Source organism: Canis lupus, chromosome 16 (assembly GCF_003254725.2).
Source record: "Canis lupus dingo isolate Sandy chromosome 16, ASM325472v2, whole genome shotgun sequence".
Classification (NCBI taxonomy): Eukaryota; Metazoa; Chordata; class Mammalia; order Carnivora; family Canidae; genus Canis; species Canis lupus.
Window position 1 is genome coordinate 45,112,249 of NC_064258.1, and position 15,518 is coordinate 45,127,766.

General features: G+C 36.1%; 1 long non-coding RNA gene and 1 pseudogene across 1 annotated transcript; both read right to left on the reverse strand.

Moving 5' to 3' along the window:
- Positions 1–230: 230 nt before the first annotated feature.
- On the reverse strand, positions 231–8,741 carry LOC112675177 (uncharacterized). The gene is made up of 2 exons (XR_003145794.2): positions 8,671–8,741; positions 231–1,003 (listed from the first exon to the last, which is right to left on the reverse strand). It is a non-coding gene; the product is annotated as an uncharacterized LOC112675177 (long non-coding RNA).
- Positions 8,742–15,086: 6,345 nt separating this feature from the next.
- Positions 15,087–15,201, reverse strand: LOC112675270 (U2 spliceosomal RNA; annotated as a pseudogene).
- Between the last annotated feature and the right edge of the window lie 317 nt (positions 15,202–15,518).

The window sequence follows — 15,518 nt, forward strand, 5'->3', positions numbered from 1 at the left end:
AGGTCAGTTATATGCATCCACTCCTTTACTGCACAAATATTTAATGATATCAGATGTGTCAGCTTCCTCTAGCCATGAAGGATAGAGTGATGAAGAAGGTACATACTTTTAGCTATCATAGAGCTTACTCTGTAGCAAAGACACATTGATACATAATGTGTTCAATAAATATATATTAATTAAGTGTGATAAATCTGTTCATAGAATCAACTCCTTTTTGAAAAATTACAGTAAAGAAAAATGGCACATGTGTTTTATTTGAAAGCTTGCCAAAAATCTGTATTTACAAAGAACTAACAAATTGGCTTTGTATAGAAATAACTGTTAGCCTTTTGATTTCATAATATGTAATCACGCAGAATAAAATTGGAAACTTTTACTTGCTTAGCTTACATAGAGAAAAAGTTTCCTTTCAAGAGCACACGTTATATCACCCTTTTGGAATATGATCAGTTAACTTTATAACTAAAACTGAGGTGCCCGTTGAAACAAATGATCCATTCTACTCAAATACGTATTGTGCCCTTGTGAACATTGTTATATGATGGTATAAGCCCCCTGGAGAAAACCATGAGGGTTTCCCACCACCAGCCCCAAAGAAAGAAGTCAATTTGCACATACTAGTTATTCAACGATGACCTATTTGTACAGCATAATTCCCAAGATATTCAACTTACAAATAGGCCCACTTATTGGACCTGCTGGCTGGAGCCAGTCTTTTAAGGAGAGAAATCCTCTGGGGGGTTTATGTAGGAGAGAGGGAGTAGAATCTAATCCCTCATAGCACACTGGCTGCCTGCCAAAGCACTCCAGAGGAATTCATAAGAGCAAACCCCCGGAAAGCAGCCTCCTCTGGAGAGGTTGTCTGATGACAAAGGGCATCCTGGAAGCTCCACTAGTGCTCTCTATGCTCTTCCTGGCTACTTCCTGGAGACCCTGAGGTGTGGCATGAGCCCCAAGGACCCGTTCTCTGTCTTGACGGCAGCACGCTCTGGTTCAGACACTATGAGAGAGGGAGATGGAACATAGTTTGTCTTTTCCACAGCAATATAAGCAAATGATTTATCTTAATTATTTTTAGATTGCAATATGTTGCCTCATATGTCAAATGTACATTAAAGAGCAATTAGCTTAAATGTCAGCATTAAATGATTCACTACTTAGCATTCCAGAAACAGAAGACAAAAATAATGAATCCAAGTGTCAATATGCACCAGTCTGAACATTTTCAAGAGCAATACAGTCTTCTCTACTTTGAATATGGAATGAGCCTTTCTGTCTTAAGTTCCATCCAAGAGATAGTAACTACAAAAACAAAATAAAACAAAATTCAAAAGACAGTCAAACCAAGGCCCATAAGCTAAATCTGGCCTGCCACATGCTTTTGCATATGAAGTTTTATTGGAACATAGCCATGCCCATTCATTTACATACTATAAATGCTTTAATGTTTTAATGGCAGAATCAATAGTTGCAACAGAGACCATATGGCCTCCAAAACCTAAAATATTTGCCATCTGGCCCTTTATAGAAAAAGTTTGCTGACCCCTGGTTTATAAAATGTGAATAATTCTACAAGGTGTATCCTTTGCACAGAAGCCCAAGAACTGCACAGAGAGGATTTTGGAGATCTGTGGAGAGCCCCCTTGAGTATCCAGGAGAGCACTAATGACCTACCAACCAAGTTGAGGGGAAAAACCATTAGAAGGATTAAAGGGAACAGTGCTAAGATTTCACACAGAGAAAAAAGTAGATCCTATTCTATTAGCCATACTAGAAAACATCATAATTCCAAGGCATTGGATAATAGAATACTCAGAAGGATAGTGCCTTAGTAGGGAAGGCAGGAGAAATGGACTTTAAAAAATACAATGATTGGGAATAACAACAGACTAGACATTGCAGAAGAAAAGATTATGAACTTGAAGAAAAAGAATTTTGGAACTCTCCCCCCCCCCAAATCCTATTAAGTGAAAAAGTATCAGTGAACTGTGGGACAACATCAAAAAGCCTAATACATGTTTCATTGGCATCCTTGAAGGAAAAAAGAAAGAAATAAAAAATACGTCAAATATGTCCAAATTTGATTAAATAACCAAATATGTCCAGATTTGATTAAAACTATATGTGTTCAAATATGTCCATATTTGATTAAAACTATAAAACCACAGATTCAAAAAGTTCAGTAAACAAAAAACTCAAGAAACACAAAGAACCTTATGCCAAGGTCATCTGTTTTCATCTTTTCTATTTGACATTGAACTAGAGGTTCTAGCCATTGCAATATTAAAAAAAAAAAAAAAAAACAGAAACTAAACGAACTAAACGCATCCAGATTGGACAGAGAGGACTAAAACTGTCTTTATTTACAAATGATGAAATTGTCTATGTAGGAAATTCACTGGGATCTACAAAAAAGCTACTAGAATTAATAAATGATTTTAGCAAGATTGCAGGATACCAGATCAATACAGAGAAATCAATATTATATCTATAGACTAGTCATGAACAATTGGAAACGGAATTTAGCATGAAATACCATTAACAGTAGCATCAAAAATGTGAAATAGCTAGGAATAAATACCTGTGCAACAAAAACCTCAAAACACTGCTGAGAAAAATAAAGAAAATCTAAACAACAGTAGAAACATACTGTTTTATGGGTCAAAAGACTCAATATTAAGATTCAAATAGATTCAACATAATCTCCAATGTGCAACAAATGTTAATGATACCTTGTACTATCTATAAGAGCTCAAATGGATCACAGATCTAAATGTAAAACCTAAAACTAGACAACTCCTATAAGAAACTTAAGAAATATTTATGACCTTAGGCTAGACAAAAATTGCTTAGACACAACACCAAAAAAACCACAACAATAACAACAACAAATTGGCGTAATTTAACTACATCAATATTAAAATTTTCTGTCTTTGATAGGACCCCTGAGAGAATAAAAAGACAAGCCACAAGTTAGGAAACAAATATTTGCAAAACATACCTCATAAGGAACTTGTATCTAGACTATAGGATGAAATCTCAACTCAGCAGGAAAACCAACCAAATAAAAATTGTATAAAGTTTCAACAGACGCTTCACCAAAGGTGTACAAATGACAAGCACATAAGTAAAAACTAGTATCATGAATCAATTAAGGAAGTGCATATTAAAACCACAATGACACACTACTTCACACCCCTTAGAATGAGTAAAATTTAAAACACTGACCAGACCAAGTGAAAGTGAGGCTATGGAGCAACCAGAACTTATACACAATTGGTGGAAATAAAAAGTGGTACAACTACTTCAGAAAATATTTCTACAGTTTTCTAAAAAGTTAAATATATGTGACATATGTTCCAGCCATTCTATTCCCTTTTTTAAAGATTTTATTTATTTATTCATGAGAGACACAGAGAGAGAGAGAGAGGCAGGGACACAGGCAGAGGGAGAAGCAGGCTCCATGCAGGGAGCCCGATGTGAGACTCGATCCCGGGACTCCAGGATCACGCCCTGCACTGAAGGCAGACACTCAACCACTATAAGCCACCCAGGTGTCCCCAGCCATTCTATTCCTAAGTGTTTACCCTAGAGAACCAAATTCACATTCAAACCTGTGCATGGATGTTTAAAAATAAAATTAATAGACTTAATATTTTAGAGCAGGTTCAGGCTTGGGTTTAGGTATTGAGTAGCTTATAATAATTGTACCTCACCTCAATAAAGCTGCTCTAAAAAAAAGGATATATGAAGATCTACATCCCCAGAATGAAATCATCTTAGAGCCAAGCCAAGGTCAATCCTAATAAATCTTTATTGAGCTTTTAGTTTTTTCAAGGCAGTTTTACATACATTATCACGTTTAATCATCATAACTCATCATAGGAGATAGATCCTGTTGTCCTTATCTGATAGATCAGAAAACAAAGCTCAGAATGGTGCAGTAACTTCCTCATTGTCATTGAGACGTGTGGTAGGAATTTGGTTTTGAACTCAAAAGCCAAAGATATTCTCTCAGTACATCTTACCTCACCAACAATTCTCTTTTAACAAATAATTATTAAATAATACTAACTTACTACATATTCTGAAATGTACTAGCCTTTTTCACCTGATAGAAGGCAAGTTCAAATTTCAACATTTATAACTCACACATACTTCTTAAAAATTTATCATGGTATAAAAGTCTTCCATGTTAGAAAGAAATTTGTTAATAATTATAGCTATTTAGAAAAGGAATGGCTTTCTTATGGATCAAAAAGTTGGTTTTCTTTGCCAATAAGAATCTAAGTAATAGAACACAACTGGATATCCATACCCAAAAGGGGTGAGGAAGTTGGACCCCTACCTCACATCATACATAAAAATTAACTCAAAATAGATAAAATCTAAATATAAAAACTAAAACTATAAAAAATCTTAAATCACATAGTAAATATTCATAACCTTGGATTTGGCAATGGATCTTAGATACGCTGATTCAAACCTGCCTCATAGAAATCCTTATTACAATCTAAAGTTCCTACATGTGGCAAGATGCTAGAAAGAAATTTGCTGACGTTTATAGGTATTGGAAAAGGAATGGGGTCTCATGAAGCAAAAAGTTTATTTTCTTCCCCTATAAAATACTTCTCCTGTATAAGAAAGTAGTAAAACCATTCAGAACTTTGTACTATATTCCATGGCCGTCAAGTCACTAGACATTTCAAATTAGAGGACTAATACCATTCCTTTCTACTTTCCTTTTCTCCGTTTCATTCTGTCACGTTAGTTGTGGGAAAACAAACTATTGAAATTTGGAGCCAAGAAAGTACTTATTTCCAAATTATAGGAAGTTTGCAAATTATTCAATGTGTTTGTGCATTTTATTTAAAGAAATGAAATTTTCTAAATACTCAATTAGCCTTGCCATATTGTCTAGCCTTATGGATCTCCAAACATTTCATTAGTTATAACTTTATAACGGAACAAAAATTGTTTTGTTTCTTCATTTCACAAGGAAAAAGGAAAAAAAAAGAAAGAATGAAAACAAAATCTTTAACTCCTTCAGAGTTCTTTACTTACATAAATAAAAAATCTCTTGAAAGGACCCTTCTTTCTCATGAAGTTCTATGGTTATAACCTCTGCCCAGACCCAGCAATGAGTTGCTTATGTTAGCACAAACTCCCGGAATACAAGGCCTCTGACTGCTTTGGATAGAAATCTAAACCCTAGAAAATATTCCATGGGAATTTTCATCAACTCACAGATTAAATCAAAGATATTGAGTAGAATCCTCAACCTCTTTCACTTACTTCTAGTTTATTCCAAAATTGTGTCTGTTAATCCTAAACAATCTCACTGGGCGTGGCTATTTCTGGAAACAACAACATTTCAGTCCCCTGTTACATTCTCAACAGCACCAAAAATGCTATGCTGTATTGTTCACAATAAATACAGGATACATTTCTATTAAGCAAATGTGTGAGCGCAAAAACTAGTTTATATGTTTTATGTCACATAGAGATAGACACAGAGCTGTCATGGTAAAGGTGTAGTTCTGGAGCTCGAGATGGATTCCGAGGTAGACATACAGAGGCTAAACTGACAGATGCTACAGATCCAGATTAGGATTTATATATGTTTCTTAAATTGGAAAGCAATTTAGAGATCTCAAAGTCAGACTTCCATCAAATATAGGAATTCCTTCTTCAGTATCCCCAACCTTGGCCTGAACACTTGTTATTTCAAAACCACTATTTCTTTTTGAGACAACTGAAATTTATAGAGTGTTAATTATCATTGGTAGGTTGAAATCTGCTTCATATTTTCTACCCATTGGCCTTATATCAATCACCTGAAGCAAAAAAATGTCTATCCTTTTATGGGTGAGGGAAGGAAGAGACAGTCGAGTGGAAAGAAAAGCTGTTAAAAAAAAAAAAAAAAGGCACGCTGTGCAGTGAAATAACCACTGGGTAAACTAGTGATGAATAGGTTATGAACTAATATGAGGAGGTGCTTTCTGAGAATAATGACAAGAAGGACATGCTTCATTAAGCCGGATGTGCCGCTTCCCAGGCTAAGGATCTCATCTATAAAATAAAATGATTTAACTAGCCAAGGGTTATAAGCACAAATGTTTTCAAGAGGCAGAGAGGAAACATCAATGAGCAAAAGGTAATGGGAAGATCTGGGGACAGTGTTGAACTGTAAACTGCTGCCTTCTAATGACATTCGTACTGTGAACCCTAACGTACATCCACACCTTTTAGTCTGTCATTCTTTGGGTTGTACTTGATGACATTTCAACTCACCCATCAGGTTTCTTTCACCTATAACATCTACAGCTGTATGGCCAACCGACCCCTCACCCTACTGGTCTCCTCTGACCATCCTGCTGTTCGCGGTTCACCTGCACCTGCATTGGCTTTCCGAGATGTGTGCGTTACCCATCTGTACGTGATACATTCTTTTCATGTTGGTACCCTTCGGCACTCTGGCTCACTTCTTATGGCATGTTTCCATCTTCTAAAGGTTTTGCTCTCATCATGATATAGAAAAACAGGAATGTCTGCCTTTTGACAAGGAGTTTCAGGAAGGTTCCATTTACCCCAAGGTTTAAAGTCAGAATGATGACATTCTCTGCATTCCTCATGACAGAGGGTAGGATGAATTTGGGAAGGGGGGCAGGGTTATAGTTTTTAGTGTCCTATAAACCCTATCATGTTTGTAGTTTTCCAGTTATGTTTATTCTTCCCCCACTGGTATCAAATTAAAAAAAAAAACAGACATATAAAATTATCCTACTGGTCTCAAATCTGTGATTGGTATTTAAATGTCTGCCAAGGTGATTGTGACTGTGCGTGTATTTATTTGTTAAAAATAGTTGTGGAGTGCAGTAAACAGCACTGGACTTTAGGGAATTAAAAGATAAAAGGTCCTTCTCTGCCCCTTGGCAGATTGATCTTTTGCAAGAGATTTAATTTATTGGACCCTAGTCCCTAATCCATAAAATAGAAGACTGATGTACATCTGCTTAATTCATAGAATTGCCATGAGAATACAAATTGAGATATTGTCCTTACTATGTAAAATATAAGGAATTCTATATTACAACCTGTAATTAAAATTAATATATTTGACCTCTGTTTCTGAGATGTAGTAGGTTGTGAGGGGCCAACGCTTCTGTGCTGCCAAAGAAGAAAAAGAAAGATATATTTAAAATAATAGGTTTGAAAAGTCATCAGAAAGCTGTGGAAAGAACAAAGAGTAAACCAACTAAAGTTTCAGGGTGACAGAAATATTATAAGGCTATCTGATGATAATCAGGCATTTGCTGGCTCTAGCCTGAGTATAGCCTAGGTCTGATCAGAGATGTTTCGCAGGGAAAAGAGAAACCAGAAAAGTGGTTTAGCAGTTGTATAGTGCTTAGAGGACAACACGGAAACTCCAAAGAACTGCAAATACATTGCTGTTTGACCTCACGGGCCATTAGCTGAGTTCTGAGATTTGGTAGGAGGTTGTAGTGCCAGGGCTTAAACTCCTAAAGGCAGGGCGAGATTACCTGAGGTTTCACAGAGCTTAGAAAACACACATGCCAGGGAAGAAGTCTGCCTCAAGCACATAATCAGGTTTTTGCCATTTCTCAAAGTTGCCTGGGAAAGGTGGCTTGAGAGCTGGACTGAAAACTTTTCAAAGGACAGAGCTGGATCTCCTGCAGTCTTTTAAGAAAAGACTGAAGAGAAGGATAATTAATAGTCTTTCAATCAAAATATCATAGAACTACATCCAAGGAATAGGAGCAAGCAACATGTCACTAATCTTTGCTAACACTGCAACCCATTCAGCCCTAGCCCAATGCAATCTCTGATTGGATAGAGGTGATCCTCTCCTTATTCTGTATCTGTCTGCTCCCACTATTGTAGAAGACAAAGCCATGTGGGCCTTCTATGAGTCTTTTAATTATAATTTACAGCATAAAATAAAAAATTATTCAGCATGCAGGAGCCAAGAAAATATGACCAATAATTAAGAGGGAAAAAATAAACCAATAGATGTAGACCCAGAGATGATTTCAATCTTGGAGTTGGCAAATACTTTTACAACCTGTTTCTTTAAAAAAAAAAAAAAAAAAAAAAAAAAAAAAAGACTTTATTTATTTATTCATGAGAGACACAGAGAGGCCAAGACACAGGCAGAGAAGCAGGATCCCTGAGGGGAACTCGATGTAGTACTGGATCCCAGGACCCTCCGATCACACCTTGAACTGAAGACAGACCCTCAACCATTGAGCCACCCAGGCTTCCCAGCAAATACTTTTAAATAACTATAACAAAGTATACTTTTTAAAGGCAAACATGTATACAATAGAAGTGCATAGACACAGTCATCAAAAAGCAAGTACATTAATGTCCCATGGCAGCACTATCCCTAATCATTAAAACTGGGAACCACCCACAAAACAGTTGAATGGATTAAAAAGTTGTGATGTTCACTCAATAAAATACACGGCAGCAATGAAAATAAACAATCTAAGTCTACTCATAATAATATAAATAAATCTAACAAATACAATGTCAACCAAAGAAGCCAGGCCCAAAAGAATACATTGTCTGTGATTCGATTTATACAAAGTTAGGAGAAATAAAAAATAATCTGTAACTGAGAAAATAAGGAATAGTGGTTACCCTAGGAGTGGGAGAAGTGTCTGGGAAGAAACATAAACAGAGCTTCCAGATGCTGGTAATGTTGTGTCCTGATGTGGAGGCTGGATACCATAGTGAGGATTGTGACCATTCATCAAGCTGCATCCATTCAGAATATGGGCACTTTTGTCTGTGGACTACAATAAAGAGTTTTCAAAAACTAAACAACACATAAGTAGATTGACTTTCATTCTACAAAAAAAAAAAAAAAAAAAAAAAAATCCCAAACTGAGTATATGTAGACAACAACCTAATTACCCAGAGAATTGACTTACAACCTCACTATTCCATGGGGGGAAAATAGTTCATGACGAACAACTTTTTCCAAAGGCAGTATCTGAGGTTTTTATCTACCAAAGTCAACCATTTCTCCAAACCACAGTGTCATGCCTTGCTCTTAGTTCTTCCTTACTTGACAAAAATCTCTCACAATTCTCCCTTTCCCAAAGATGTGTTCTTCTGCTGGGTATCCCTATTATCTAGTAAGACACTCCTTTAAACCTCTGAGAATTCTAAAGGAAATCCCGGCCCGTGGCCAAATTTGTTGGAGAATTGTCTAGAAGGCAAATGGCAACACGGAGATGAGTTTTTCTCCAAAGCATTTCAACTTAGTCATTTTTGCCTGGCACTGTAATCCTCACCTTAAAGCCTCTAACCGAAAATCATCCATTGTAACACCATGAAAGGATTCTGTTATCTCCCCTTGTAGTTGGCTTGATCTGGATCTGCGAGAACTTGTTGACACCCTGTCAGAATTGCTCCTCTCAGGGATGTATCACCTTTCACAGAGTCAAAACTTACTTATTCACTTCTATTATAACAATAAAGCTAGACCAGAAGTGCTTGCAAACTCAAAAGATATTCACACACACACACAAAAATGTGAGAGTCATAGCTGCCCTATAGATAACACCACGTGCTTGTTTTTCCAGAAAATGCTTTACATGTTTCAAAGAACCACCGTGTATCTTTATTTGGAAAAAATGTGCTTCCCCAAAAACAGACACATAAGGATATTCTCAGACTTAATGAGTATATGAGCTATTTTTCATTACGCTGCTCTAAAAACCATACTTCTTCAGTTGGTAACATTCTAGGGCAAGATGCTAGAGCAAAATGTAAATAAATGTAAAGGACGACTAGATTGTTTTATGTATTGTGGAATCTGTATTCTATTAACAGGGTCACTGCCAGGCGTTGTGTAATTAAAACTCTATTGACCCATCTCTTTTTCCTCCAAAGCCAAAGAAGATTATTTAGTAGGTCATAAATTTAAAGGTCATCAGATCTGAGACTGTACAAATGAGCATAGTGCAGCCAGAAATTCCCTCAAAACAAGCATTGCTGTGATGAGATCAGAAGCATACAAGCAAGAACAAGTACTGAGGACTTGTTTCATATTTATAGTTTCATCATTAAAAAAAATACATTTTTTACATCCAGATTCAAGTTTGTGCTAAAGTAGTTTAAAGACCCTGTCTATGAATATGTAAATATAATTAACAAACACAAAGCGTCCATCACTGTGTAATCTGTGTTGCTTCCCCCGCCCCCCGCCCCCAATCACAAAAACCATCTTGGGAACTAACTGCCAAAATCATAGTTCTCCATTGTAGCTGCTACAGGGATAAATCTGTGGAAAATACATTCCTTAATCTGCCTCCCATTAGCAGGATCATTAGCAGATTTTATAAACAGCAGTCATGAGCTTGTTTACCAATTCCTTTTCTGCCTTCTGTATGTAAAAAGATCACTTATCTGTGTCCCCAATCTTAAGGTTTTCAAATGTCAAGCCTCATTTGAAAGAAAAGACACACACTGTAAAATCTTATGTTTCAAAAGTTTGATTTTCCCTTGAGCCAAAACATAATGCCTATGGACCGTGGAGCAGTCTTTAATATTTGACACTTCATAGAATTAAGGAGGGTGCAAATGGCAAGAGTTAGATAATATGTTGAATGTTTGTGAGTTATCTTTTTAACATTAGCAAAACAAGTTGGACAACCTCCAGAAAAATGTCCGTTGGCAACAAGTCCAAGCATAAAGGAAGTATTTGTGCTCCCTAGCAGGGAAAACAGTCACTTCACCCTAAGAGATAAAGTTCCTTCTAGGTCTCTAGGTTTCAGTACATCTCAGTTGATCACAACTTAGAAGGCACTTGCTTTATAGGTCCACCATGGAGTTCGCGTTAGGCTCCTCTATACATTCTAAAATACAATAAAATGTAACCTTGATTTACCATCCAGAAACTCATCTTGGAAAATTCAAGACAAATTATAGATACATTTTTTTAAAATTTTCAGACTAACATAAATTGTCTTTTCTCTCTGGAATATATTCACTTGGGCTTATAAAGTATATTAAAAATGTAGTATTTTAAAACCCTTGTCATTGCCTGACCTCTTTGCAAGGAATTGTTATTTTATGCAATTGTCAGTGTCGTAACAAAAGTTAATTGTAAACAAATTAAAGATAGGGTGAACATTTTGAATTTCAGACAATGGGACAATTCATATAGCTACTTTAAAGTGAGTTCCCAACTTGAAATGGATTGTGAGGTTTTTGTTGTTATTGTTGTTTGAAGTAACAGGAATACAAAGTTCATGTTTAATGTTACAGTTAATGATTGAGTTTTGACCCTGCCAAATAAAATTCTTTTTTCTCTCTCTCCTTCTCTCTCTCTTTTCTGGTATTCAAGTTTTCTTTGGTCTTCAACTTTGAAGTAGTTGCTTTATAAAATCAAGTAAAAATGCACAATGCCTCCATTAAGTATTGAACCTCCTTCTGACAGATCTCTTTTGTTCTATGTAGGACAATCCATTCTTATTACTCATTAATTCTAATAAACTTATACAGGTAGCTGGCCTTCTCAAAGGACTTGCTTTAAAAATATAACAAAACCCGTGTCTACACATATCAAATGAAGACGAGAGTTAAGCTACCTTTTTTGAACTCAATTAATGTGGGCGGCCGGCCTCAATTATTTAGAGGAAGAAAAAAAATATTTTCTTCAATAGGCGGTAAATTTTGGCTTGAGTTATCCAGATTAGGAGTCAGGAGACTACAATGCACAGGCCAAACAAGGCCCACTACCTGTTTCTTATAAATAAAGTTTTGTTGGAACATAACATATTCATTTACTGACTTATTGTTTAAGGCTGCTTTTCTGCTACAGTAGCATAGCTGAGTAGTTGCAACAGAGATCAAACGGCTCACAAAACCTAAAATACTCACTATTTGGACTTCTGCAGAAAAAAATGTGCTGATTCCTGAGCCAGATAAATATCTCAAGTCTTCGCTTCATTTTTGCCTCCATGGTATTAGCCGAAAACATAGGAAAATAATCCTTTGGGCAGCTGAAACTAGCATTATGTTTTTTTGTTGAACTTCTATAAATATTTTAAAGAAGATGCAGAAGCAAATCATTTCAATCAGGACTTATTTTAATATGCAATTATGTTTGTTGGACTCTAGTTTTGCTATAGCCTCAAAGGGCATATGAAGACACTGTCCCTGTAAATTGCGTCTTATCCAGTTAAAGGCATTTGTTGGTTTGATATGTGTGGTTTTCTCTTTAATTGCTGCAGGGATTTGGATTGCAGGTGAATTAAAATTTAAAATTCTGATCATTTTGCAAACTTGTCATTATGCATGCTATAGGCAAGTTAGTAGATTTAGTTATGCCAATGATTGCGAAAAGATACATTATTGCTGCATTATAATGCATAAACAGGTTTTATGTTCTTCTGCATAATATTAGAAACTCAAATTTATGGAGTCACAAAGCTGTGATCATCATCCAGTTTTTAAATAAGGAAGCAATTGGTGATTTATATCACACATAAAGAAGTTTCCTTGTCAAGGTGCTTGCTGATCCATGGCATATAATTTGGATAAATGAAACAAAACTTTGATGGGATCATTAGGAATTATTTGCATTTATGTTTTTTTTAGAAGTGTTTTTTTGTTGTTGTTAATCTCAGGTGACACCTATTCTCTCTCAACAAATCTTAGTTGTTCAGAAAATCCTTTTGAATAGTTTTATATCAAAACTTTCAAAATTAAAATATGTATATGAAGATATAGGTATTGTGTATCAACAACAGTTAGCATTTTAATAAGTTAACACACCAGAAGTTATGAGTCTCCTAATGAAAACCAATTTATCCATGAAGAAGTCTACCTAAAATAAAAATAATCATAATTAAAATAATAATAATAATATTGAACTTTTTTTTTAAGATTTTATTTATTCATGAGAGACACAGAGAGAGAGAGGCAGAGACACAGGCAGAGGGAGAAGCAGGCTCCATGCTGGGAGCCTGACGTGGGACTCGATCCTGGGTCTCCAGAATTACACCCTGGGCTAAAGGCGGCACTAAACCACTGAGCCACCCAGGCTGCCCAATAACATTGAACTTTGGTCTGATCTAACCTCTAGATACAAATACCAATTTACAAAAAAATACAGAGAGCAAAGAAACATGTTAGATATGATTTAACGATGAGGTGACAACTTCCAAAATCTAGATTGGGAGAAACTGTGAGGTGAACTGGAACCTACAGATTAATAAAGTCTTAAACATATTAGGTGATTGCATGTGTTTATTTTTTTGGGGTCCTGGCTCAAACAATTAAAAATCTGCTTATGACATTTAAAAGATAATTACAAATTTGAGCCCTGGTTAGAGATACAGTGAAACAATCCCTGTTAATTTTTAAGAGTTAGAAGTCTACTGTAGTTAGGTTTGTTTGTTTAAAGAATTTTCATCTGTAGGGGACACAGGCTAAAGTTTTGAGATAAAAAGATAAAATGTTTAGGATTTGCTTTAAAACAATAAAGGGAGAAAAATTAATTAAAAGTAAACAATTTAAAAAATAATAAGAGAAAGTGTAAGAAGCAAGATTGTGATGAGGTCATGAATGTTGACACTGGATGAGAAGTACATTGGGGTTACTGTGCTGAGTCTGCTTTTGTAGATATTTAAAATTTCCATAATAAAAAAGTTAAAAATATACATGGGTTACCACATAAAATAAGATGCCACTTTTCAACTAGTTTTACTAATGATTAACGATAAATAAAAGTAACAGACATAAGTAATTTATTTGGATATAGAATTAGTTCTGGTGCTAGCTTAAAAAGAATTCACTATCTGGTTAGCAGTAATAAACAGTTATTTAAAAAAAAAACACCTATTTAGGTTTATTTATTTTTATTTTTTTTCCTATTTAGGTTTATTTAATAAAGTTTGAGACAAATAGGTTTTGTGTTTATCTGCTCATTTCCAATATGATTTGTATTTTGTTCATAAAATAAAATCCTTCACATACTTCTCATAACTTTTGGACTTCTCTACTGGTCTTCTTAGTCCTGATTGTTATTTAAGTTTCAAACGTTTTTCTAGGGAAAAAAAATCCATACAAGTTAATGCAAGTGAAAATCTAAAGTTTTCTGGGTCAGAGTAATAAGCAGCAGAGTAGCATCTGCTGCCCTCGAGCACCTCTGACACCAGCTGAGACCTGGCCCTGAGGATCTCTCACCTGGGCCTAGAAGTGGGTCTTCCCTGGGAAGTGGGAGTGGACTCCCTCCACCCTAAACCATCCTCTACAGAGCCAGTGGAGTGATGGGGACTTCTCCTTTCATTGTCTCCCCATGACTCTGCCCACAACCACTCATTCTCATCTGTCCCCACCCTCCTCCCAGACTCTGTGTTGTATATCCTCACCTCCCCCTAGCCTGCCCCAGACTCACCATGCTGTTTCTCACCTCTCTGAAGGCCCAGGTCATTCTCTTCCCCTGGAATCAATACACACACCCATACCCACACTGCAAGCACAGAACATCTGCTTTACAAACACATAGTAATCCTTTATGACTTAGTTCAGAAATAGCATTCTCTGGTCCAGGGATCCTTTACTGTCATCCATACACCATCAGTTCCTACTTTGTTGATATATCACACAGAATAGCAATTTATTCGTTAAATGTCAGCCTGCTATTTTATGAAATTCTTTACTTCCAGCCACTCTATTTACCTTTATCTCTTTAGCCTCCAGCCCAGCATAGGGGTGCACAATAAACCTTCAGCAAGAGTTTGTTGAATGAATAAATGAATAATTTGAATGCTGTAGCTTATCTAGAGAATCTCTGGCTAATACCTTCTGTAATAGTCAATCAATTATTTAATAAATGTTTGCTTAGCATTTTGTGTAAGACACGACGCCAGGTGTCGTCATGGATTACAAAGCTGAATGAGGTATGGTACGGTCCCTGTGCTTTGGGAGGGAAGATGCTAATGCACACTTCGCTGTCTTCAAAATACAAAAACACAAAACCCTACAGGTTTCATAAAAAAACTGAGTGAATTTTTGTGCAAATGAGACAAGGCATAAGGAAGAGTTGCCAAACTTTTTAATGAGATGGAAAGAATTTAATCAAACAAATTGTTCAAAAGCTATTGATAAGAACAGATACTACACTTGATCTTAGCCAAAAGGCCGAGAAGCGATGTTCAAAAGCTATTGAATAACATTCATGTCTTTGAATGAACCTTTTGCTAATTTTTGTGACCCTTTCAGCTCATGTTTGAAATGTCTTTCTTATAGCTTAGAAATATAAAGCTGCAGGGGTGCCTGGGTGGTTCAGTGAGTTAAGCATCTGACTTGATTCAGCTCAGGTCATGATTTCAGGGTCCTGAGACTGAGCCCCACATCAGGCTCCACCCTCAGCGGGGAGTCTGCCTGGGCTTCTCTCTCTTCCTCTCCCTCTGCCTGTCCCCCTCTGCACGATCTTGCATGCTCTCTCTCTCTAAAATAAATAATTTATA